We start from the raw sequence: 25,889 nt of genomic DNA, 5'->3' as shown, positions 1-25,889 counted from the left end.
GACAAACACAGACTTAAAGTGAAAGGATGGAAAACTATCATACAAGCCAATGGCCCTAAAAAAGGCAGGAACTGCTATTCTCATATCTGACATGATAGACTTTAAAATAGATAAGATAAAAAAAGATAGGAATGGACACTACTGAATGCTCAGAGGATCAGTCAATCAAGAGGACTTAACAATTATTAATATCTATGCACCCAATGAGAAGCCATCTAAATACATCAAACTTCTACTGAAAGAGCTACAGCAATATATTAACAGTAACACAATCATAGTAGGGGACTTCAACACCCCACTATCTCAACTTGACAGATCATCCAGGAAGAAAATCAGTAAAGACATAAGGGAGCTAAATGAAGAGATAGATAAACTAGAACTATTGGACATTTTCAGAGTCATTCATCCCAAGAAACTGGAATACACATTTTACTCAAATCCACATGGATCATTCTCAAGGATAGACCATATGTTAGGCCACAAAGACAGCATCAGCCAATTCAAGAGCATTGAAATCATCCCAAGCATCTTCTCAGACCACAGTGGAATTAAACTAACACTTAACAATCAACAAAAGATTAGTAACAGTCCCAAAATGTGGAAGCTCAACAGTACACTTCTTAACAACTTCTGGGTCAAAGAGGAACCTAAGGAAGAAATCAAAATGTTTCAAGAGTTCAATGAAAATGAAGACACGAGCTATCAAAATATTTGGGACACAGCTAAAGCAGTCCTAAGAGGGAAGTTCATAGCTATACAAGCACACATTAGGAAACAAGAAAAGGCACAAATAAACAGCCTGATTGCACATCTTAAAGACCTAGAAGAAGAACAACAAAGGAATCCTAAAGCAACCAGAAGGACAGAAATCACTAAAGTTAGGGCAGAAATAAATAACATTGAGAATAGGAAAACCATACAAAAGATCAATGAAAGTAAATGTTGGTTCTTCGAAAGAATAAACAAAATCGACAAACCTTTAGCCAGACTCACAAAACAAAAAAGGGAGAAGACCCAAATAAATCGGATAGTAAATGAAAGAGGAGATATCACAACAGACACTGCAGAAATTCAACATATCATGCGAGGCTTCTATGAACAACTATATGCCACCAAGCTAGAGAACCTGGAAGAAATGAATGATTTCCTAGATATCTACCAACTTCCAAAACTAAGTAAAGAGGAAGTGGATAACATGAACAGGCCCATCACAACTAATGAAATTGAAACAGTTATCAAAAATCTTCCCAAAAATAAAAGTCCTGGACCAGATGGTTTTACAAATGAATTCTACAAAACTTTCAAAGAAGAACTAATACCTCTACTTTTAAAAGTTTTCCAGAAGATTGAAGACACTGGAATACTCCCTGCCAGCTTCTATGAAGCCAACATCACCCTGATACCAAAAGCAGACAGGGACACAACCAAAAAAGAAAACTACAGACTAATATCTCTGATGAACATAGATGCGAAAATACTGAACAAAATTCTAGCCAACCGGATACAGCAGTATATCAAAAAGATTGATCATCATGACCAAGTGGGGTTTATCCCAGACATGCAAGGTTGGTTTAATATACGTAAATCAATCAATGTGATCCACCACATCAACAAAAGCAAGACCAAAAACCACATGGTCATATCAATAGATGCAGAGAAAGCCTTTGACAAAATACAACATCCCTTTATGATCAAAACACTACACAAAATGGGAATAGATGGAAAATTCCTGAAGATAGTGTAGTCTACATATAGCAGACCTACAGCCAACATCACAGTCAATGGTGAAAACCTGGAAGCATTTCCCCTTAGATCAGGTACTAGACAGGGCTGCCCACTATCACCATTACTATTCAACATAGTGTTGGAAGTTCTTGCCATAGCAATCAGGCAGGAGCAAGGAATTAAAGGCATACAGATTGGAAGAGAAGAAGTCAAACTCTCCTAATTTGCAGATGACATGATAATATACATGGAAAAAACCTAAGGAATCCAGCAAGAAGCTTTTGGAAATCATCAGGCAATACAGTAAGGTGTCAGGCTATAAAATTAACATTCAAAAGTCAGTGGCATTCCTCTATGCAAACACTTAGAAGAAATTGAAATCCAGAAATCTATTCCTTTTACTATAGCAACAAAAACAATAAAATATCTAGGAGTAAATTTAACCAAAGAAGTGAAAGACTTGTATACTGAAAATTATGAGTCACTACTCAAAGAAATTGAAAAAGACACAAAGAAGTGGAAAGATATTCCATGTTCATGGGTTGGAAGAATTAACATCATCAAAATGAATATATTACCCAGAGCCATCTACATATTTAATGCTATCCCCATCAAGATCCCAAGCACATTTTTTAGGAGAATAGAAAAAATGCTACAAATGTTTATCTGGAACCAGAAAAGACCTAGAATTGCCAAAGCAATCTTGAGAAAAAAGAAAAGAACCAGAGGCATCACACTCCCAGATTTCAAACTGTATTATAGGGCCATTGTCATCAAAACTGCTTGGTACTGGAACATGAACAGACACACTGACCAATGGAATAGAATTGAGAGCCCAGAAATGAGGCCCCACACGTATGGACATCTAATCTTTGACAAAGGGGCCCAGACTATTACATGGGGAAAGCAGAGTCTCTTCAACAAATGGTGTTGGAAACAATGGGTTGAAACATGCTGAAGAATGAAACTGAATCACTGTATCTCACCAAATACAAAAGTAAATTCCAAGTGGATCAAGGACTTGGATGTTAGACCAGAAACTATCAGATACTTAGAGGAAAATATTGGCAGAACTTTTTTCCGCATAAATTTTAAAGACATTTTCAATGAAACAAATCCAATTACAAGGAAGACTAAGGCAAGTATAAACCTATGGGACTACATCAAATTAAAAAGCTTCTTCACAGCAAAAGAAACCACTATCCAAACCAAGAGACCCCTCACAGAATGGGAGAAGATCTTTACATGCCATACATCAGATAAGAGTTTAATAACTGAAAGGAGACCACCTGAACCGAAACAAGACAGGACTAGAATGACCACAGAAACCCAGTAAATCGCCCGTGAGTACAAACACGCGTGGCTGGTGACAGAGAGGAGAGAGGGGCCTAAGGAGAGATTAAGTGACTGCTAACTTAAGTGACAGTTTGTCAGTGGAGACACCACCTCCAGTCTGCTCCACCAACAAGGGGAGAGCTGAAGGGAGGAAAGGACTCCCCAGAGACTCACCAAGTACAACTCTGAGTCTCCATTGCTACTACCCTCAGAATCTGGAGCAGCAACAGGGAGGGACACCAGGGTACAGAGATCTAACCGGGAAACTCAGGAGAAGACCTATACCTTGGTGGCATAGCTGAGGGGCTGTGAAAGTCTCTTTGCATAACCACTGGATTATCTCTGCCACACCCTGCTTTATCTCTTGGTCAGGAGTCAGTGATTAAGCTAAGAAGCCTATTGATAGTTTAAAAGCCCTCAGGCTCCCATAGCCTACAGGGGAAAAAAAAAAAGGCTTTTACACCACTGAACTCCAACTCTGGGATTGAAAAAACTGTTAACATATAAAATGGTTAAAACAACAAGAAAAAATATTGGAGACTCGAACCAGGACAAGAGTCCAGCTAAAAGTCCTCCAGAGGGTGAAGCACAAAACAACGAGTTCAACATCCAAACATTAGCTAAGGAAATAATAACAGGAGTGAGTAAAGAATTTGAAAAAATCAGAAATGCAGGAGTAACAAATGAGAATCTGGAAGAAAATTCTAATTATCTCATGGTTATTAGAGAGCTGAAAGCTGAAATGGCTGAGCTAAGAATGCAACTAGCTGAACAAGCTAAAACAGTATCAGAGCAGGGCAACAAAATAGATGAACTCCAGAAAGCAGTAGAGGGCAGAGAGAATAGAATCTATGAGGCTGAAGACAGAATTAGCAAGATTGAGGATGAATTAGAGACAACTAAAAAAGAAGTAAGAGATCTCAAAAAGAGATTAAGAGATACTAAAAAAAACAACAGAGTCCTATGGGATGACTTCAAAAGAAACAATATACGCATTATTGGCTTACCAGAGGAAGAAAGAGAAGGGGAGGAAGAAAGCATTTTCCAGGCCATAATAGCTGAAAATTTCTCTAGTCTAGACAACACCAAAGACATAAAGATTCAAGAAGCCCAGAGGGTCCCAAACAGAATTAACCCAGACCTAAAGACACCAAGACATGTCATACTTAGAATGGAAAGGAATAAGGATAAAGAAAGGATCCTCAAGGCTGCAAGAGAAAAACAAAGAGTCACCTACAAAGGAAAACCCATAAGATTAGCAGCAGACTTCTCCATACAAACACTACAGGCCAGAAGAGAATGGCAAGATATCTATCGAGTGCTCAATGAGAAAGGCTTTCAACCAAGAATACTATATCCTGCAAGACTGTCATTCAGACTAGATGGAGGCATCAAAACCTTCTCAGACAAGCAACAGTTGAAGGAAGCAACCATCACCAAGCCTGCCCAGAAAGAAGTTCTGAAAGGTCTCCTATAAACAACCAGAGCACCACAAATAGGACATACATCAAAATACTCTAAAACTCCACAAGAATGGCGTTAAAATATCTTCAATCTTTGATATCAATCAATGTCAATGGCCTGAATTCACCTATTAAAAGACACAGAGTAGGAAGATGGATCAGAAAACACAACCCAACAATATGTTGTCTACAGGAAACTCACCTAACGCAACAAGACAAACACAGACTTAAAGTGAAAGGATGGAAAACTATCATACAAGCCAATGGCCCACAAAAAAGGGCAGGAACAGCTATTCTCATATCTGACATGATAGACTTTAAAATAGATAAGATAAAAAAAAGATAGGAATGGACACAACTTAATGCTCAGAGGATCAGTCAATCAAGAGGACTTAACAATTATTAATATCTATGCACCCAATGAGAAGCCATCTAAATACATCAAACTTCTACTGAAAGAGCTACAGCAATATATTAACAGTAACACAATCATAGTAGGGGACTTCAACACCCCACTATCTCAACTTGACAGATCATCCAGGAAGAAAATCAGTAAAGACATAAGGGAGCTAAATGAAGAGATAGATAAACTAGAACTATTGGACATTTTCAGAGTCATTCATCCCAAGAAACTGGAATACACATTTTACTCAAATCCACATGGATCATTCTCAAGGATAGACCATATGTTAGGCCACAAACACAGCATCAGCCTATTCAAGAGCACTGAAATCATCCCAAGCATCTTCTCAGACCACAGTGGAATTAAACTAACACTTAACAATCAACAAAAGATTAGTAACAGCGCCAAAATGTGGAAGCTCAACAGTACATTTCTTAACAACTTCTGGGTCAAAGAGGAAATCAAGGAAGAAATCAAAATGTTTCGAGAGTTCAATGAAAATGAAGACACAAGCTATCAAAATATTTGGGAAACAGCTAAAGCAGTCCTAAGAGGGAAGTTCATAGCTATACAAGCACACATTAGGAAACAAGAAAAGGCACAAATAAACAGCCTGATTGCACATCTTAAAGACCTAGAAGAAGAACAACAAAGGAATTCTAAAGCAACCAGAAGGACAGAAATTACTAAAGTTAGGGCAGACATAAATAACATTGAGAATAGGAAAGCCATACAAAAGATCAATGAAAGTAAATGTTGGTTCTTCGAAAGAATAAACAAAATCGACAAACCTTTAGCCAGACTCACAAAACAAAAAAGGGAGAAGACCCAAATAAATCGGATAGTAAATGAAAGAGGAGAAATCACAACAGACACTGCAGAAATTCAACATATCATGCGAGGCTTCTATGAACAACTATATGCCACCAAGCTAGAGAACCTGGAAGAAATGAATGATTTCCTAGATACCTACCAACTTCCAAAACTAAGTAAAGAGGAAGTGGGTAACATGAACAGGCCCATCACAGCTAATGAAATTGAAACAGTTACCAAAAATCTTCCAAAACTAAAAGTCCTGGACCAGATGGTTTTACAAATGAATTCTACAAAACTTTCAAAGAAGAACTAATACCTCTACTTTTAAAAGTCTTCTAGAAGATTGAAGACACTGGAATACTCCCTGCCAGCTTCTATGAAGCCAACATCACCTGATACCAAAAGCAGACAGGGACACAACCAAAAAAGAAAACTACAGACCAATATCTCTGATGAACATAGATGCGAAAATATTGAACAAAATTCTAGCCAACCGGATACAGCAGTATATCAAAAAGATTGTTCATCATCACCAAGTGGGGTTTATCCCAGGCATGCAAGGTTGGTTTAATATACGTAAATCAATCAATGTGATCCATCACATCAACAAAAGCAAGACCAAAAACCACATGGTCATATCAATAGATGCAGAGAAAGCCTTTGACAAACTACAACATCCCTTTATGATCAAAACACTACAAAAAATAGGAACAGATGGAAAATTCCTGAAGATAGTGGAGTCTATATATAGCAAACCTACAGCCAACATCATACTCAATGGTGAAAAACTGGAAGCATTTCCCCTCAGATTACGTACTAGACAGGGATGCCCACTATCACCATTACTATTCAACATAGTGTTGGAAGTTCTTGCCATAGCAATCAGGCAGGAGCAAGGAATTAAAGGCATACAGATTGGAAGAGAAGAAGTCAAACTCTCCTTATTTGCAGATGACATGATAGTATACATGGAAAAACCTAAGGAATCCAGCAAGAAGCTTTTGGAAATCATCAGGCAATACAGTAATGTGTCAGGCTATAAAATTAACATTCAAAAGTCAGTGGCATTCCTCTATGCAAACACTAAGTTAGAAGAAATTGAAATCCAGAAATCAGTTCCTTTTTCTATAGCAACAAAAACAATAAAATATCTAGGAATAAACCTAACCAAAGAGGGGAAAGACTTGTATACTGATAATTATGAGTCACTAATCAAAGAAATTGAAAAAGACACAAAGAAGTGGAAAGATATTCCATGTTCATGGGTTGGAAGAATTAACGTCATCAAAATGAATATATTACCCAGAGCCATCTACAAATTTAATGCTATCCCCATCAAGAACCCAAGCACATTTTTTAGGAGAATAGAAAAAATGCTACAAATGTTTATCTGGAACCAGAAAAGACCTAGAATTGCCAAAACAATCTTGAGAAAAAAGAACAGAACCGGAGGCATCACACTGCCAGATCTCAAACTGTATTATAGGGCCATTGTCATCAAAACTGCTTGGTACTGGAACATGAACAGACACACTGACCAGTGGAATAGAATTGAGAGCCCAGAAATGAGGCCCCACACATATGGACATCTAATCTTTGACAAAGGGGCCCTGACTATTATATGGGGGAAGCAGTCTCTTCAACTAATGGTGTTGGAAACAATGGGTTGAAACATGCAGAAGAATGAAACTGAACCACTGTATTTCACCAAATACAAAAGTAAATTCCAAGTGGATCAAGGACTTGGATGTTAGACCAGAAACTATCAGATACTTAGAGGAAAATATTGGCAGAACTTTTTTCCGCATAAATTTTAAAGACATTTTCAATGAAACAAATCCAATTACAAGGAAGACTAAGGCAAGTATAAACCTATGGGACTACATAAAATTAAAAAGCTTCTTCACAGCAAAAGAAACCACTACCCAAATCAAGAGACCCCTCACAGAATGGGAGAAGATCTTTACATGCCATACATCAGATAAGAGTTTAATAACCAACATATATAAAGAGCTTGCCAGACTCAACAACAAGACAACAAATAACCCCATCCAAAAATGGGGGGAGGACTTGGACAGAATATTCACCACAGAAGAGATCCAAAAGGCCGAGAAACACATGAAAAAATGCTCCAAGTCTCTGATTGTCAGAGAAATGCAAATCAAGACAACAATGAGATATCACTTCACTCCTGTGAGAATGTCACACATCAGAAAAGGTAACAGCAGCAAATGCTGGAGAGGGTGTGGGGTCAAAGGAACCCTCCTGCACTGCTGGTGGGAATGTCAATTGGTCCAACCTCTGTGGAGAACAGTCTGGAGAACTCTCAGAAGGCTAGAAATGGACCTACTCTATGACCCTGCAATTCCCCTCCTGGGGATATATCCTAAGGAACCCAACACATCCATCCAAAAAGATCTGTGTACACATATGTTCTTGGCAGCACCATTTGTAATAGCCAAAACCTGGAAGCAACCCAGGTGTCCAACAACAGATGAGTGGCTGAGCAAGTTGTGGTATATATACACAATGGAATACTACTCAGCTGTAAAAAATGGTGACTTCACCGTTTTCAGCCGATCTTGGATGGACCTTGAAAAAATCATGTTGAGTGAAATAAGTCAGGAACAGAAGGATGAATACGGAATGATCTCACTCTCAGGCCGAAGTTGAAAAACAAGATTAGAAAAGAAAACACAAGTCGAACCTGAAATGGAATTGGAGTATTACACCAAAGTAAAAGACTCTGGGGTGGGTGGGTGGGTGGGGAGAATACAGGTCCATGAAAAATGATGAATGAAATAGTGGGGGTTGTATTGTTAAATGGGAATCTGGGGAATGTTATGCATGTAAAAAAAAAAAAAAAGGAAGAAGAAGTAGAAACGCAAAGCAGAAATTGACTGAGTTTGGAGTATGGCACCAAAGTAAGAAAGCAGAAGTACACTAGAGTTTGCAGTGAGTACCTCCCTAATACTTCCTCTCCACTTTTCCAAGCTTTGGGTCCATGATTGCTCAACAATTTGTTTGGATTTGTATGCTAACTCTCTTTTCAGTCACCAGGTTCCAGGTGTCATCAGGATGCCGGCCAGACTTCCCTGGATTGAAGACCCCACCAATATGTCCTGGAGCTCAGCTTACCCAGAGACCCACCCTACTAGGGAAAGAGAGAGGCAGACTGGGAGTATGGACCGACCAGTCAACGCCCATGTTCAGCGGGGAAGCAATTACAGAAGCCAGACCTTCTACCTTCTGCAACCCACAATGACCCTGGGTCCATACTCCCAGAGGGATAGAGAATGGGAAAGCTATCAGAGGAGGGGTGGGATATGGAGATTGGGCGGTGGGAATTGTGTGGAGTTGTACCCCTCCTACCCTATGGTTTTGTTAATTAATCCTTTCTTAAATAAAAAAAAAAATTAAAAAAAAAAAGATGGGAGAAGGCTGAAGGGGCCAAAAAAAAAAAAAAAGAGTTTAATAACCAACATATATAAAGAGCTTGCCAGACTCAACAACAAGACAACAAATAACCCCATCCAAAAATGGGGGGAGGACATAGAATATTCACCACAGAAGAAATCCAAAAGGCCGAGAAACACATGAAAAAATGCTCCAAGTCTCTGATTGTCAGAGAAATGCAAATCAAGACAACAATGAGATATCACTTCACTCCTGTGAGAATGTCATACATCAGAAAAGGTAACAGCAGCAAATGCTGGAAAGGGTGTGGGGTCAAAGGAACCCTCCTGCACTGCTGGTGGGAATGTCAATTGGTCCAACCTCTGTGGAGAACAGTCTGGAGAACTCTCAGAAGGCTAGAAATGGACCTACTCTATGACCCTGCAATTCCCCTCCTGGGGATATATCCTAAGGAACCCAACACATCCATCCAAAAAGATCTGTGTACACATATGTTCTTGGCAGCACCATTTGTAATAGCCAAAACCTGGAAGCAACCCAGGTGTCCAACAACAGATGAGTGGCTGAGCAAGTTGTGGTATATATACACAATGGAATACTACTCAGCTGTAAAAAATGGTGACTTCACCGTTTTCAGCCGATCTTGGATGGACCTTGAAAAAATCATGTTGAGTGAAATAAGTCAGAAACAGAAGGATGAATATGGATGATCTCACTCTCAGGCCGAAGTTGAAAAACAAGATTAGAAAAGAAAACACAAGTCGAACCTGAAATGGAATTGGAGTATTACACCAAAGTAAAAGACTCTGGGGTCGGTGGGTGGGTGGAGAGAATACAGGTCCATGAAAAATGATGAATGAAATAGTGGGGGTTGTATTGCTAAATGGGAATCTGGGGAATGTTATGCATGTAAAAAAAAAAAAAAAGAAGTAGAAACACAAAGCAGAAATTGACTGAGTTTGGAGTATGGCACCAAAGTAAGAAAGCAGAAGTATACTAGAGTTTGCAGTGAGTACCTCCCTAATACTTCCTCTCCACTTTTCCAAGCTTTGGGTCCATGATTGCTCAACAATTTGTTTGGCTTTGTATGTTAACTCTCTTTTCAGTCACCAGGTTCCAGGTGTCATCAGGATGCCGGCCAGACTTCCCTGGATTGAAGACACCACCAATGTGTCCTGGAGCTCAGCTTCCCCAGAGACCCACCCTACTAGGGAAAGAGAGAGGCAGACTGGGAGTATGGACCGACCAGTCAACGCCCATATTCAGCGGGGAAGCAATTACAGAAGCCAGACCTTTTACCTTCTGCAACCCACAATGACCCTGGGTCCATGCTCCCAGAAGGATAGAGAATGGGAAAGCTATCGGGGGAGGGGGTGGGAAAAAAAAAAAAGATTCTATCAGATAAGTATGTGCTTCCTAGCACAGTCTGTAGTTGTATTTTGAGTTCATTTCTGAGTAAATTGAACATGGGACACAAGTTCTATTATAGAAGTTGTGACCTTGCCACTCACTGAACAGATGGCATTGCTTGATTAAGGCTATATCATATTTTAGAACACTTCAGAAAAGTATTTCTCAATCTGGGTAAATACTTCTTCCCACTGTAATTATTTCTTTACATAAAAATTTGTTTTTAAGCCAACAAAAAAAAAAGAAAGAAAGAAAGAAAGAAAATGGAGAAAATAAAAAAAATAAAAAAATAAAAAAGAAAAACAAGACCAGAAAAGAAAACACAAGTCGAACCTGAAATGGAATTGGAGTATTACACCAAAGTAAAAGACTCTGGGGTGGGTGGGTGTGTAGGGAGAATACAGGTCCATGAAAAATGATGAATGAAATAGTGGGGGTTGTATTGTTAAATGGGAATCTGGGGAATGTTATGCATGTTCAAACTATTGTATTTACTGTTGAATGTAAAGCATTAATTCCCCAATAGAGAAATAAATTATTTTTTAAAAAAAACAAACAAGGGCAACAAAAGAGAAAATAAATAAATATAAAAAATTTAAAAAATAAATAAAAAAAAGAAAATAGATGAGGAGGGTATCTAAGTCTAAGTAGAAACTATTTCTAGGAACTTTATAGTATCTTTTTAGGTCTTTCTACTTGCTTGCTCATATATTGACTCATTGCAGACTATTGTGCACTTGGGCTTTCAGGTACATATTTTTCCCTAATTTATGGATGCATGTGTGATACATGTGTACATCTGCTCTATCTCATGGGATCTGGTCTATATCTAGGATTTGGAACTTTGTTAGCAAGTGAATCATCAGAAATGGAATTAGAGAATACTATGAAAGGAAAGGTCTCACCCAAGTAATGATGCTGAAGGGTTGACATAGCACACCTGACGTCTCTGGATACAGTCTGGAGTGAAGCATGCTGAGGTGGTCTCGTTGCATTGACTAAGTTGGGATCAGCAGATGCAGTGTCAATTGGTATGTATTGAGAGAAGCATGCAGGAAAGTGAGCCCCACCATAGAAGGTCTAGGACTGGGGGAAATATAAGCTCCATAGAGGTATTAGGGTTTAAGAAAGCAATAGATAGTGACTTCAATTATCAAATTATTCAGCAGTTCGGTTAACTTTGAAAACCCCATTGTTAAGATTTGCTGTATCATACAACACATAACCATAATTTATGTCCTTTGACATTATTTATATATAATTGTGTCTTATAGAATAACAGAATAACACCAATGGCTGCTTCTGTTCTCACTGGTCTAATCTTTAAGGAGAGTCAACATTTCAAAGACTCAGCCTATGGTCTGTGCATTAAAAAGTTTGAGACAAGGGTTCCAGGAAGATGGTGGACTGAGAAGCTGCTAGCAGCGTGTGCTCTGATCACATCTTCTGGAAACGGTAGGATTTTCTGCCTTTAGCAGGCCAGTCAATAAAGGGTCCTAGTGGTGACACCAAAGAGGTGACTATAATTTAATTTGGGTTAAGAATTAGAGTAAAGGTGGCACGGACTAGCGGGCGGGCTGCTCCAGACTTCCCAGGCGGCGGCGGGCAAGGCGGGTGCGCCGAGCATTGTCCTCCGCCCGGTTGCAGAGCGCTGCTGGGCGGCTGGCAGAGGACCCGGAGGGAGCACTATAGCTCGGGGGCTTTCTCTTGGGAGTCTCCAGGGACCAACGCGACCCTGAGGGCAGATCCAAAGGCTTCTTAAGTATAGATCTCATTGGATCAAAGGACTTGGAGCTAGTTTTCATTTTCGAGAAATCCTTTAAAAAAGTTTAGGGGGGGCGGTTTCCCGGAAGATGGCGGACTGAGAAGCTGCTAGCCGCTGAGCTCCGAACACATCTCCTGGAAACAGTAGGATTTTCTGCCTTTAGCAGGCCAGCCAATAAGGGGCCATAGCGGTGACACCAAGGAGGTGACTATAACTTAATTTGGGTTAAGAATTAGAGTAGGGGGAAAATTCTGTGTGCTGATATTACAGGACATATTTGAATATTCATTGACAAGTTTTGTCAATTCTGGAAAACATTTTTAAAATTTTATTTATAAAAATGAAACACTGACAAAACTATAGGACAAGAGGGGTACAGCTCCACACAGTCCCCACCACCAGAACTTCGTATCTCATCCCCTCACCAGATAGTTTTCCTATACTTTAACCCTCTAAGAGTATGAACCCAAGGTCTATTTAGGATGCAGAAGGTGGAAGGTCTGGCTTCTGTAATTGCTTTCCTGCAGAACATGGGCATTGACAGGTCAATCCATACTCCCAGCCTGCCTCTCTCTTTCCCTAGTGAGGCAGGGGTCTGGGGAAATGGAGTTCCAGGATATATTTGTGGGGTTGTCTGCCCCAGGACTGCAAAAGCCGAATAAGGGTGAGAGACTGGCATACTTTAATGATGACTCTTTAACGATGTCACTATTAGACAACCCCATCACCTGGGGCCCTATTTGGGGAGTTCTGAGATTCCCAAACAGATATGATGGGCCTAGACCTTGAATAAATCCCTCTCTCCATTGTTACCAGTTGACATCATGGTAGCATCTGGAACCTGGTGGCTGAAAAGAGAGTTAACATATAAAGCCAAACAAATTGTTGACTAATCCTGAACCTGAAGGCTGGAATAGTGCAGATGAAGAGTGGGGGGGGGGGTGTCTCTGTTTTGTAGATAGCTAGTAGGGATATTTTAGTTATATTCCAAAGGGCCTGTGGTTATATGAGTCTTTTTTTCCCCCTGAGCCTGAAATCTGATATGCAGGTGAATCCAAGTTATTATCTGTGGAGATGATGTCATGGCTGGAAAAAGGACCAGAAAGTTGGATCAGGGAAGAGAGTATCTCCCTAATATGGAAAAGGTGTATAAATATTGTTGACTTTAAACCCCATTAATTTGATGTGATCTGGGCACTTATTCAGCTTAGGAGCCTAGGTGACTTCTGCATCCCTGTAGATCTGAGCTCACATTCTGTAGAATATTCCAAGCTGTCCCAATATCAGGACCCATATTCCCCAGGTGTAACATAGAGTATGTTGTCCAGCCTCCCTTCAGAGGATGGAACATTCTCTACTGTTGTTGATCCAAGCTGAGGACAAGGTCTATGGGGCCCACAAAGGGGTCTGTTTGGTTGTTCCTGATAGAGATGACTGGTAACAATGGAGAGAGGGATTTATTCAAGGTCTAGGCCCATCATATCTGTTTGGGAATCTCAGAACTCCCCAAATAGGGCCCCAGGTGATGGGGTTGTCTAATAGTGACATCGTTAAAGAGTCATCATTAAAGTATGCCAGTCTCTCACCCTTATTCGGCTTTTGCAGTCCTTGCTTTGATAAGGATAGCTTGAGAGTGAGTGAGGGTCTGGAAAATATTCTAAGCCAGCACACTCAGTCTATATTTCGACTTGAGAAAATATGAGCACAGACAGATTAATTTATTAGCTTGTGGTCAAGACCTCTAGACACAAACACAATTTAAGGATGAATTAGGTTCAACTAAGTAGCAGTGAAGTCCACCACCTCTGTGCTCCAAAACAATTATGATTCACACAGGAACAATGAAATTATTGTGTAATTGTTGGATTCCAGGGAATTTAAATTTAACACTCAAAATTACTTTATGTATCATGCTTGAGTCCTTCTTCTACACTTTTTCCTCACATTGAAGTATGATGAATCAGCATATTATTCAAGTAGATAATATGACTGAACTCCCCACATTATTTTTCGCATCAGTCTTTGAGATTCACTGGTAGATGAAATAGAGCTACCATGAGTATGCTTAGTGCAGCATAAGAATACAAATGATTGTGGAATGAATCATACAAATAGCATTGGGTCTAGATACACATGGTACAAGTTCTGGCATAAAACTGTATTTAACTATGGTACGGTAGTCTAACTTGCCTTTTCTGTACAGTAGCAGTTCTAATCCTAGGGCAATCCTGAGGGAATCTTAGGAACAGTTTGTGAAGTATATTTCATACAGTGCCTGGGAAGTAAAGTCACTAAATAAATGGTAGCTGTGCTTTCATGATAGGCAAAGGATCCTTTTCATCAAGTATAGTAAAGTAACCCTAGATAGAATCAGATCAGATAAGTATAGAAGAGGAAGGGCAGAGCTATGCTTTGACTGCACACTCTATTCCAGAAGTCCTATCAGCCTTGTGAATCTCAGCAGTCATGGGTGAGTGGACAGGGTGTGTAGCTGGCCTGCTTCATCTGGGCCCATTTTCTATAAAATACCAGCACCTTGTTGTACTGCTTACTAGTTTGTACCATGAAGCTCTGGATCCATCTCCCAGTTCTACTTCTCATTATATACCAAGGACTTCAGGCTGAAGCAGGAGTACGTGGTACGTAACATGGGAACAGAAAGTGTAACCTGGGAGGAGGGCTGGGGAGATAGAAGCACAGAGTCTAGTTTTACTCTCACAGCATTAGGAGTCATGTCAATTCATCAGTTTCTTTAGCCTCATCATAGGAGGGATGAGGCTAAAGAAACATGGAAATTAAAGACCCTGTTTTTTGCTAATTTCATATTCAAGTGGAATAAAAAGACAGATAATAAAAAACACTGTGGTGATATAGGGAGGGTCTAACTGTTATTCAAAAAAGACTTTCATGCCTGAGGTTTTGAGTTCCCAAGTTCAATCCCCAGCACCACTGTAAGCCTGAGATAAGCATGGCTGTGATCTGTCTGTCTCTCACTCTCTCTGTCTTTCTATATATATGTGTGAGTGTGTGTGTGTGTGTGTGTGTGTGTGTGTGTGTGTGTATGTAAATATAATTTAAAGTACTAATTAAGAAGGTTTCACTGAATGAGGTAGCTTGACAAACTGGACTGGTATTTTCTGCCAAGCTAGGTGAGTTTGAAAAGTGAAACAAATTTAGATAGTGAGAGATTTTGTTTAGTTAAGTTAGACCTACTTATAAAAAGAGGCTGTCGAGGGCAGGGTGGTGGCGCACCTGGCTGAGTGCTCACATTACAGTGCACTAGGACTCAGGTTTGAGTCCTTGGTCCCTACCTGCAGTTTGAAAACTTCACGAGTGGTGAAGCAAGGCTACAGGTGTCTCTCTGTCTCTCTTCCTCTATATCTCCCTTCCCCTCTCAACTGCTGGCTGTCTCTCTCCAATAAATAAATAAATAAATAAATAAACATAATTTAAGATGTTTTTAAAAAAAGAGGCTATCTTTGGCTGGGAGTATGGTTCTAACTGTCAATGCCCATGCTTAGCGGGGAAGCAATTACAGAAGATAGACCTTCTGCCTTCTGGACCCCAGGTGACCCTGAGTCCAAACTCACAGAGGGTTAAACAATAGCAAAGTTAACAGGAGAGGTGATGAAATATGGAGCCTGGGTGGTGGGATTATCCCCCTATCATCATATGGTCTTGTCAGTGTTTCCATTTTATAAATAATTTTTTTTAATGGAAAAAAGGCTGTCTTCTAAATCATATTTCCAGATATTATCACTATTAACATGTCAATTAGCAGACTTGTTCTCTGTATGCATGAACATATATAAATGTAAAGATTCTTACCAAAACAAGTACTTCTGATATTTCCAATATCCCTATAAAATGTAGGTACTTCTCAGAGGTTCCTGCATTTTTCAGTAAAAGCACCAACATCCCCTGAGTTATCACTACCTCCCAGAAATCTTTGGTGGGTTTCTTACAATATGATTTAACAATTCATCTAAGATAGCTCTCCAAATTTCTTAGGTTCCACAGGACCTAAAAACATCCAAATTTTAGCATCTTTGCTAAAAATTGAATTAGGGCAGAGAAAAATTAGGGCATTCTTGAAAAAATTCTGTGGTTAAAATTAACTATTTTCCTCCATCCACCTAAACCAGGGCCCATATAAATGTTTTATATTTAGCACAAGAGCCTGTGTAACTTCTAAGTCCTTACTGTACTGAGTTTGAGGCTCATGGCCACAGATGGGAACATAGGAGGCTGCCCTAATTTCAGGACCAGCCTTCCTTGAGTGGCAGGGCAGGATACTCCAGCCTCCATTCAGAGACTGGGACAGTCTCTATCATCTCTGCTTTATGGTGAGGGCAAGGTCCTTGGAAGGCTTATGATGATATTACTGATAGAAGTGACCAGTGGTGTTGGAGAGAAGGGTCCATTAGAGGTCTAGGCTCCTCATGTTTGTGTGGGAACCCAAGGGTTCCCTGACTAGGGCCCCTGATGATGAAGTGGTGTGATATTGACCAAAAGGGTCATTATTAAATGAGCCAGTCTCTTGCCAGTCTCAACCACGTTATCCCCTCAGGGTATTGCTAATTCAGTTAAAACCATTGCAATAGTTGCTAAGGACACTTCCACCTTCCCAACATGCCTTTTGCCTCTCTCCACCCCCTTTCCTAGGCAATCCCGTCCTGACTTGCCACTTCTGGAATTCTCCCATAAAAGTCTCTCCTGCTTCCACTTTCGCTCTCTTTGCTCTTTTCTCCTCTGCAACCTGACCCAGAGAAGGGCTGGTGGGCATACCAGGAAGCGGCCATTTTGCTAACTCCACATGGCCTGAACCACTGCGCTCACACTCAATTCTGGAGCGTCCGTGTAAATAAATATTTGCGTTCCCACCCCACCACGAGTTCCTGGTCTCTTCTCTCTCCCCCATCATGCAACCTGACATGATTGTGATGGCAAGGACTTCTAGGACTTCTAGGACTATGTTGACTAAAGTGGGGCAAGTGGGCACCCTTGTCTAATTCTGGACGTTAGGGGAACAGCTTTCAATTTTTCCCCATTAAATAAATGCTAGCCATGGGATTATTATATATAGCCTTTATTACATTAAGGAATTTTTCTTCCACTCTCAGCTTCTCCAAAACATTTATCAAAAATGGGTGTTGAACCTTGTCAAATGCTTTTGCTGCATTGGCTGATAAAATAATGTGATTTTTATCTTTCTTTTTGCAGATATAGTGGATTATATTGATTGAGATGTGGATCTTGAACCATCACTGTGTCCCATGGATGAATCCCACTTAGTCATAGTAGATTATTCTCTTAATATGTTGTCGGACTCAATTAACAACAGTCCAACTCACCCCTGTGAGAATGTTGTACATCAAAAGGCTAGAAATAGACAAGGCTAGAAATAGACCTCACATATGACCCAGTAATTCCTCTCCTAGAGACATATCCATAACACCCAACAAAAAGATGTGTACACCTATGTTCATAGCAGCACAGTTCATAATAACTACAAACTGGAAACAAACCAGGTACTCAACAAAAGATGAATGGCTGAGAAAGCTGTGCTGTATTTACTCAATGGAATACTACACAGCAATGAACCCACCTTCTCTGACCCATCTTGAGTAGAGCTAGAAGGAATTATGTTAATTGAGATAAGTCAGAAAGACAAAGACAAGTATGGAATATCCCACTTATAAACAGAAATTGAGAAAGAAGAACAGAAATGAAAACTTAAAGCAATATCTGAGTTTGGAGTATGGCACCAAAGTAAAAATCTCCAGGTGGAGGATGAGGGTAGATGTTTAGCTTCACTGGGGGGGGGGGCTGGGAGGGGGAAGGGACATTGAGGTTGGACAATATGATTCTACCCACTATCCGAGGAAGATGGGTCCTGAAACTCATGCAACCTGGAATGTTCCTAACCATGACCACAGAATGCCAGCTCAGACCTACAGGGAAGCACAGGTTACATATGCCCTAGTGCTGAACATGGACCCTGATCAAATCAATGGAGTTTACAATTAATAATATTTATACACTTTTTCCATATTTGGGAGCTACTATTTCTCTGATTAGGTTCTAGTCCTTTTTCCAACTATGATACCATCTCCTCAACTGCTGGAAAAATCTAGTAAAACCGTGGGCCCCTTGGAATAAGCCTAAAATGACCTACTTGCTTTTCCAAAAAGAAAGCCCCCAAATCTTCATTTAGAGTATTTGTAATACTCCAGCCTTTAGTTTCATGATTAGTCAACAATTTGTTCTTTATATCTTAACTCTTTTTCAGAAAAGTCCTCGATGCTGCCACGATGCCAACCAAACTTCCCTCAGCTGATGACATCACCATGTGTCTTGGATCCCATGTTCAGTGGACAAGTAGTTACAGAGGAAGTTACAGAAGAAGTCCAGGAAATTTAAAATCCCAGGGGGTTAAAGAATAGAGAAGATATCAGGGGAGGGAATTAGATATGGAGCTCTGGAGGTGGGCATTGTATGGATATGTACCCCCTCTTATCCTATAGTCTTGTCAATATTTCCATCATATAAATAAAAACTTTTTAAAAACTTCTCATGGTCCGGGAGGTGGTGCAATGACTAAGGCACTGGACTCTCAAGCATGAGGTCCTGAGTTCAATCCCCAGCAGCACATGTACCACAGTGATATTTAGTTCTTTCTTACTCTCTCCTATCTTTCTCATTAATAAATAAATAAAATCTTTAAAAAAAAAAAAACTTCTCATTTTCTGCAAAACACACTCACCTCCAGTGTAGGTGCTTTCCCACCATTATACACCAGAACCCTTATCACTGATCACCCCTCACCCATCCTCCAAAGTCCTTTACTTTGGTGTAATACACCAAACCTAGTCCAAGTTCTACTTTGTGTTTTCTTTTAAGGAAACCTAACTACATATATTTTATTGTGTTAGTTAATGGTTTACAGTAAATACGGTATTTCATACATGTGTATTTTTTCTTATTTTCTGTAAAATACTCCCACCTCTTTGGTCAGGTTTATTCCTGGATATTTTATTGCTTTTGCTGTGACAGTGAATGGGAGTGTTTTCTGTTTATCCTTTGGATTTAGGGTTTGCTTAAAGAAATGCCACTGATTTTTGAACATCGATTTTTAGCCTGACACCTTGCTATATTACCTAATAACTTCCAGTAGCTTTCTGCAGGATTCTTTAGGTTATTCAATGTATATTATCTTATAATCTACAAATAGTGAGAGTTTAACTTCTTCCCTTTCAATCTGTATTCCATTGATTCCTTTCTCTTGCCTGATTGCTATGGCAAGAACTTCCAATATTATGTTCAAGAGTAATGGTGATAATGGTCAACCCTGTCTAATCCCCGATCTGAGGGGGAATGCTTTCAGCTTCATGTTGGCTGTGGGTTTGCTGTATATGGACTCCACTGTCTTGAGGAATTTTCCATCTATTCCCATTTTTTGTAGTGTTTTGATCACATATGGGTGTTGATTTTTGTTAAAGGCTTTCTCTGCATCTATTGAGATAATCATGTGGTTTTTGGTTTTGCTTTTATTGATGTAGTGAATAACATTGATTAACTTATATATATTGAACCAGCCTTGCATTCCTGGGATAAATCCCACTTGGTCATGATGAACAATCTTACAGTATTATTGTATCCAGTTGGCTAGGATCTTGTTCAATATTTTGACATCTATATTCATCAAAGATATTGGTCTGTGGTTTTCTTTTTTTTTGTTGTGTCCCTATATGCGTTTAGTCAACAATTTATTTGGCTTTATATGTTAGTATTTTTTCAGCCACTAGATTCCAGATGGTAACATCATGCCAACTGGACTTACCTGGACAGACAACCCTACCAATGTGTCCTGTACCCCCACTTCTCCAGAGCTCCACCCCACCAGGGAAAGAGAGAAGCAGGCTGGGAGTATGGATCAACTTGTCAATGCCCATATTCAGTGGGCAAGCAAATGCAGAAGGCAGACCTCCCACCTTCTGTACCCCATAATGACCCTGAATCCATACTCCCAGAGGGATAAAGAATAAGAAAGTTATTAGGGGATGGGATGGAATGTGGAGTTCTGGTAGTGGGAATTGTAAGGAGTTGCTTCGTATTCTATGATTCTTGTCAGTGCTTCCTTTTTCTAAATAAAAATTAAAAATAATTCCCACCAACAGAACTCCGTATCCCATCCCCTCCCTTGATCACTTTCCTATTCCTTAACGCTTTGGGAGTATGGACCCAAGATCATTGTGGGATGCAGAAGGTGGAAGGTCTCACTTCTGTAATTGCTTCCCCGCTGAACATGGGCATTGACAGGTAGATCCATACTCCCAGCCTTCCTCTCTCTTTCCCTAGTGGGGTGGGGTTCTGGGGAATCAGAGCTCCAGGATACATTTGTGGGGTTGTCTGTCCAGGGAATTCCAGTTGGTATCATGGTAGCATCTGGAACCTGGCGGCTGAAAAGAGAGTTAACATATAAAGCCAAACAAATTGTTGACGAATAATGAACCTAAAGGCTGGAGTAGTGCAGATGAAGACTGGGGGGGGGTCTCCTTTTTATAGATAGCTAGTAGGTATACTTTAGTTATATTCCAAAGGGCCTGTGGCTATATTAGTTTTTTATTTTTCTTGAGCCTGAAAAATGATATATAGGTGGATCCAAATTATTATCTGTGGAGATGATGTCATGGCTGGAAAAAGGAGAAAGCTTGAACAGAGAGTAGCTCCCAAATATGGGAAAGGTGTATAAATATTGTTGACTGTAAGCCCCATTGATTTGATGTGATCTGGGGCCCATATTCAGCTTAAGAGCCTATGTGACCTCTGCATCCCTGTAGATCTAAGATTCTCTAGCTGTGTCCCAAATATTTTGATAGCTTGGGTCTTCATTTTCATTTGTTTCTAGGAACCATACACCCAACCAAAAAGATATGTGTACACCTATGTTCATAGCAGCACAATTCTTAGTAGCTAAAATCTGGAACCAAACCAGGTACCCAACAACTGATGTATGGCTGAGAAAGCTGTGGGATATTTACACAATAGAATACTATGCAGCTGTTAAGAACAATGAACCCACCTTTTCTGATCCATCCTGGATGGAGCTAGAAGTAATAATGTTAAGTGAGATAAGTCAGAAAAACAATGATGAGATTGGGATGATCCCACTCATAAACATAAATTGAGAAAGAAGAAAAGAAAGGAAAACTCAAAGCAAGATCTGACTGAGTATGGAATATGGCACCAAAGTAAAAATCTGTGGGTGGAGGGTGAGAGTAGATGTTCAGCTTCACTGTGGGGGAGGGGAGGATTGGGACACAATCCTTTGGCGGTGGGAAGGGTGTTGATGTACACTCCTATTAACTTGTAGCCTCATGGAGAGTTGGGCTGTAGCACAGCGGGTTAAGAGCAGGTGGCGCTAAGCTCAAGGACCGGCGTCAGGATCCCGGTTCGAGCCCCCAGCTCCCCACCTGCAGGCAGGTCCCTTCACAGGCAGTGAAGCAGGTCTGCAGGTGTAGGTCTTTCTCTCCCCCTCTCTGTTTTCCCCTCCTCTCTCCATTTCTCTCTGTCCTATCCAACAACAACGACATCAATAATAACTACATCAATAAAACAAGGGCAACAAAAGGGAATAAATAAAATAACATAAATTTAAAAAATCTTGTAGCCTCATAAATCACTATTTAATTAATATTAGAGGGGGAAAAACTGATTGAGATTTCGGGGTGTCTCTCTCCTCTGGCAGGGTGGCCTCCAGGGGAAAGGTTGGTTCTTTCTCGCTCATGACAGGGGTGACACAAAGTAAAAGACACCAGGGGACTCAGCGTGAATCTAGAATCTGAGTCCTTAGAATCCCAGAATCCTAGAGTCCATTTATTATCAAAGTGGACATGAGTTAAATAGAAAAGCAATGAAGTTAATTATTGTTGAAATATGACAGAAATTACAGGTTTCTTAACAGTCAGCATGCCCCTAAGGTAGGGGGTTGGTATGACAGGAATTGATGAAATACAAGACAGTTATTCTCCATAACACAAGCAACTTAATTATCCAAAGGTATTTGAGAGAAGCATAGGGGTTAAACCTGTAGGGTGAGACAGAAAGAAGATGTATATCAAAAGGCCATATAGTCTGGAATTTCTCTTGTCTGGGGTCTGAGGTGTGTGATGAAGTGTGTGATAAGGTGTGTTCTTCTGTGATCAGAAGGTGACTTTGAATAAGTGAATCTGTGGCCATGTGGCCTGCAGTTAATGGAGGGAAGTACTGGGGTATCTGTGGGCCTGAGAGTCAAGAAGGAAAGAAGTCTGAGTTTCTCCCCTTATGCTCACCTCGGTTGAGAGAGACTTACCAAGAGGTTATCTTCTCAGACCTCCATCCAAAGATGGGGGTGGTTCTCCCTAAGCTCTATCAGGCTTACACATGTTACCAACATTGAATGTCTCAAACTTTTTAATGCACAGACCATAGGCTGAGTATATGTTCCTTCCACCTAAGCACTTAAGACTTCAAACATATAACCAGACTGAATTTTAACAGTAGTCTCAAATTGTTAGCACATTTCTAATAATAACTTGTTCTTTGAAATGTTGACTCTTCTAAAAGCTTAGACCAGGGAGAACAGAAGCAAAGGGTGGTGTTACTTTATACACAGCTATATATAAATAATGTCAAAGGACATAAATTATGGTAATGTCATATGTGATACAGAAAATCCTAACATTGGAATTTTCAAAGTTAACCCAATTGCCAAATAATTTGATTATAGTGATAACTATTTATTGCCTTCTTAAACCCTAAAACAGCAGGAACCTCCTGCTCCTTCTATAAAGCCCATACATCTCCCTATCCTGGAAACTCTGGGGTGGGACTCACTTTTCTGCATGCTTCTCTCAATTCATATCATCTGATACTACATCTGCTGATCCCAGCCTAATCAATGCAATGTGTACCACCTTGGCATGCTTCACTTCAGACTGTGCCCAGAGACATTAGGTGTGGAATGTCAACCCTTCAGCAGCATTACTCGGGTAAGACCTTTCCTTTCTAATTCCATTTCAGGTGGTTCACTTCTATTTACTTATTTATTTGTTTGTTTGTTTGTTTAAAAATGGAGACATTAACAGAACTGTGGTATAGGAGGGGTACAACTCTACACAGTGAGTTTCAGTTGACTGTGGCTGTCTGAAGCCAGGGGATTAAACTCCCCTGGCAAACCTACCCTAGTCCTAACAATCAGTAATCAGTATGATGCCTAGATTGAGTCCTCAGGAGAAGCAGCGCCACCAACACACACAGATAATACTGCATACAGTTATAGTGCCAGTTGAATAGTAGTGAAAATTCTCTGGGAAAACACTAAGCAGAACCTGGACTGGAGTTGGTGTATTGCACCAAAATAAAAGACTCTGGGGTGGGAGGGGTGAGAGCATAGTTCCTAGAAAAGGATGACAAAGCACCTCGTGGGGTGTGTTATGTGGAAAACTAAGAAATGTTATGTACAAACTATTGTATTTACTGTAGAATGTAAAGCACTAATCCTGCAATAAAGGGGAAAAAATAAAAGAAAATTCTCTGGAGGACTGGCGGTAGCACAGGGGGGTAAGAGCACATGGTGTGAAGCACAAGGATCCTGGTTGGAGCCCCTGGCTCCCCACCTGCAGGGGTTCACTTCACAAGTTGTGAAGCAGATCTGAAGGTGTCTCTCTCCCCCTCTCTGTCTTTCTGTCCTCTCTTGATTTCTCTGTCCAATCTAACAACAACAGCAACAATAATGATAAACAACAAAAGGGAAAGAATAGTCTCCAGGAGCAGTGGATTCATAGTGCAGACACCAAGCCCAAGAGACAAAAAAGAAAATTCTCTGAAGAGACAGCCTTCCTTTCATGCTAGTCTGACTGCTGAGTCTAATCACAATGTAATCTTCCTTAACTGGAAATGAACTACAGAGTAGGCCAGAAGCAAACTGACAGGCCATTTGGTCTGCCCCCTGAAACAACCACTTAGCCACACTGTCAACCTAGACTTTAAAAAAAAATTGTCTATTAAAAGGAAACATTGACAAAACCATAGGATAAGAGGGGTACAGCTTCCCACAATTCCCACCACCAGAACTCTGTATCCCATCCCCTTCCCTGATAGCTTTCCTATTCTTTAACCCTCTGGGAGTATGAACCCAACAACATAGACTTTTATCCCCACCTTCTCATCACTGCAGCACAGACTTTCAAATATAAGTAATTTGGGAACCTGAAGAAACTTCATTAGACCAATGTTCTCCCCCGTTGGTAATAAGGGAACTAGTTTGATACCTACCTTTGACAAGACCTCTACATATTGGAACCACTCCTGTCCTTAGGTATGGTGGGTGCTTGTATGCACACACTTATTTGATTTTACCCCTCTTCTCTTTCTGCCTCCTTTTTTTCCTATTATTATTTTATATGTTTTCAGTTTCTCTGTGAGTGTGTACATGTTCTGTTAACTTGTTAATTCCTACTATGTATGCTCCTTCTCTTCACGGCAGTTCCCCCCCCCTTTTTTATAGTTGTTACAATTTTCTGTTTCTCTATAATTTGAACACAGGAGACCTTCTTGATATTACTATAGCTACCTCTACTCTACTTCTTTGTCGGGCTGCGATGCCAAGGAGAGAGAGGAGATCCGAACAGAGAGGGAACACAATTCTTTATTTGCGTGGGCACCTCAGAGTTGGGTGAGATCGCAGCGGTTCAGGCCACTTGGAGCTAGCAAAAATGGCCGCCTCCAGCTATGAACAGCACCCTTCCTTTGCATCTATTCACCGAGGTGAAAAGCGGACAGGAGCTCCAGGACACATTGGTGGGGTCCTCAGTCCAGGAAAGCTGGTCGGCATCATAATGGCATCTTGAACATGGTGGCTGGAAAGAGAGTTAACATACAAAACCAAACAAATTGTTGAGCAATTATGGACCCAAAGGTTGGAATAGTGGGGATGAAGTGTTGGGGGTACTCACTGTAAACTCTAGTGTACTTCTGCTTTCAAGTGTATATTTTGCCCTCGTTTATGGATACATGTGAACTCTATCTCACGGAAAATGGTCTATATCTAGGTTTGGGGACTTTGTTAGGAAGTGAACCACCTGGGATGGAATTAGAGAATACTATGACAGGAAATATCTCATCTGAGTAATGAAGCTAAAGGGTTGTCATTCCACACCTGAAGTCTCTGGACACAGTCTGAGGGGAAGCATGTTGAGGTGAAACTCGTTGGCGTTGATTAGGTTGCAAACGGCAGATGCAATATTATTTGATACGAATTGGGAGAAGCATGTGGGTCCAGGACTGGGGGAAATATAGGCTCTATAGTGGAAATGTGAGGTTTTTGCTGTCTTAGGGTTCAAGAAGACAATGGATAATTATTGTTATCATCACATTATTTGGTAATGGGGTTAACTATGAAAAGTCCCTTTGTTAGGGTTTGCTGTATAATATCCAGTATCTTGTATATAGCTGTGCCACCGCTTGCTTCTGATCTACCTGGTCTAGGCTTTTGAGAGAGTCCACATATCAA

General features: G+C 40.3%; 1 protein-coding gene and 1 long non-coding RNA gene across 3 annotated transcripts in view; one reads left to right on the top strand and one right to left on the bottom strand.

Moving 5' to 3' along the window:
- Positions 1 to 25,889, bottom strand: part of LOC132538203 (uncharacterized) — a 481,696-nt gene that overhangs the window by 89,186 nt on the left and 366,621 nt on the right. The gene's annotated exons all lie outside the window — the stretch shown is intronic.
- The window catches only part of LOC132541919 (hemolymph trypsin inhibitor B-like), an 85,865-nt gene continuing 74,794 nt past the window's right edge, over positions 14,819 to 25,889 (top strand). Inside the window, exons 1-2 of one of the 2 annotated variants that reach the window (XR_009553031.1) lie at positions 14,819 to 14,973; positions 18,627 to 18,907. The gene's annotated coding sequence lies outside the window, so the exon portion shown is untranslated. Of the gene's footprint in view, positions 14,974 to 18,626; positions 18,908 to 25,889 lie in introns of those variants that run through there. The other variant, XR_009553033.1, reaches the window with a different exon arrangement.

This window comes from Erinaceus europaeus, chromosome 1 (genome assembly GCF_950295315.1).
Source record: "Erinaceus europaeus chromosome 1, mEriEur2.1, whole genome shotgun sequence".
In the NCBI taxonomy this organism is placed as follows: Eukaryota; Metazoa; Chordata; class Mammalia; order Eulipotyphla; family Erinaceidae; genus Erinaceus; species Erinaceus europaeus.
Note: the sequence above shows the minus strand (reverse complement) of the source record. Positions and strands in the feature narration are given on the sequence as shown.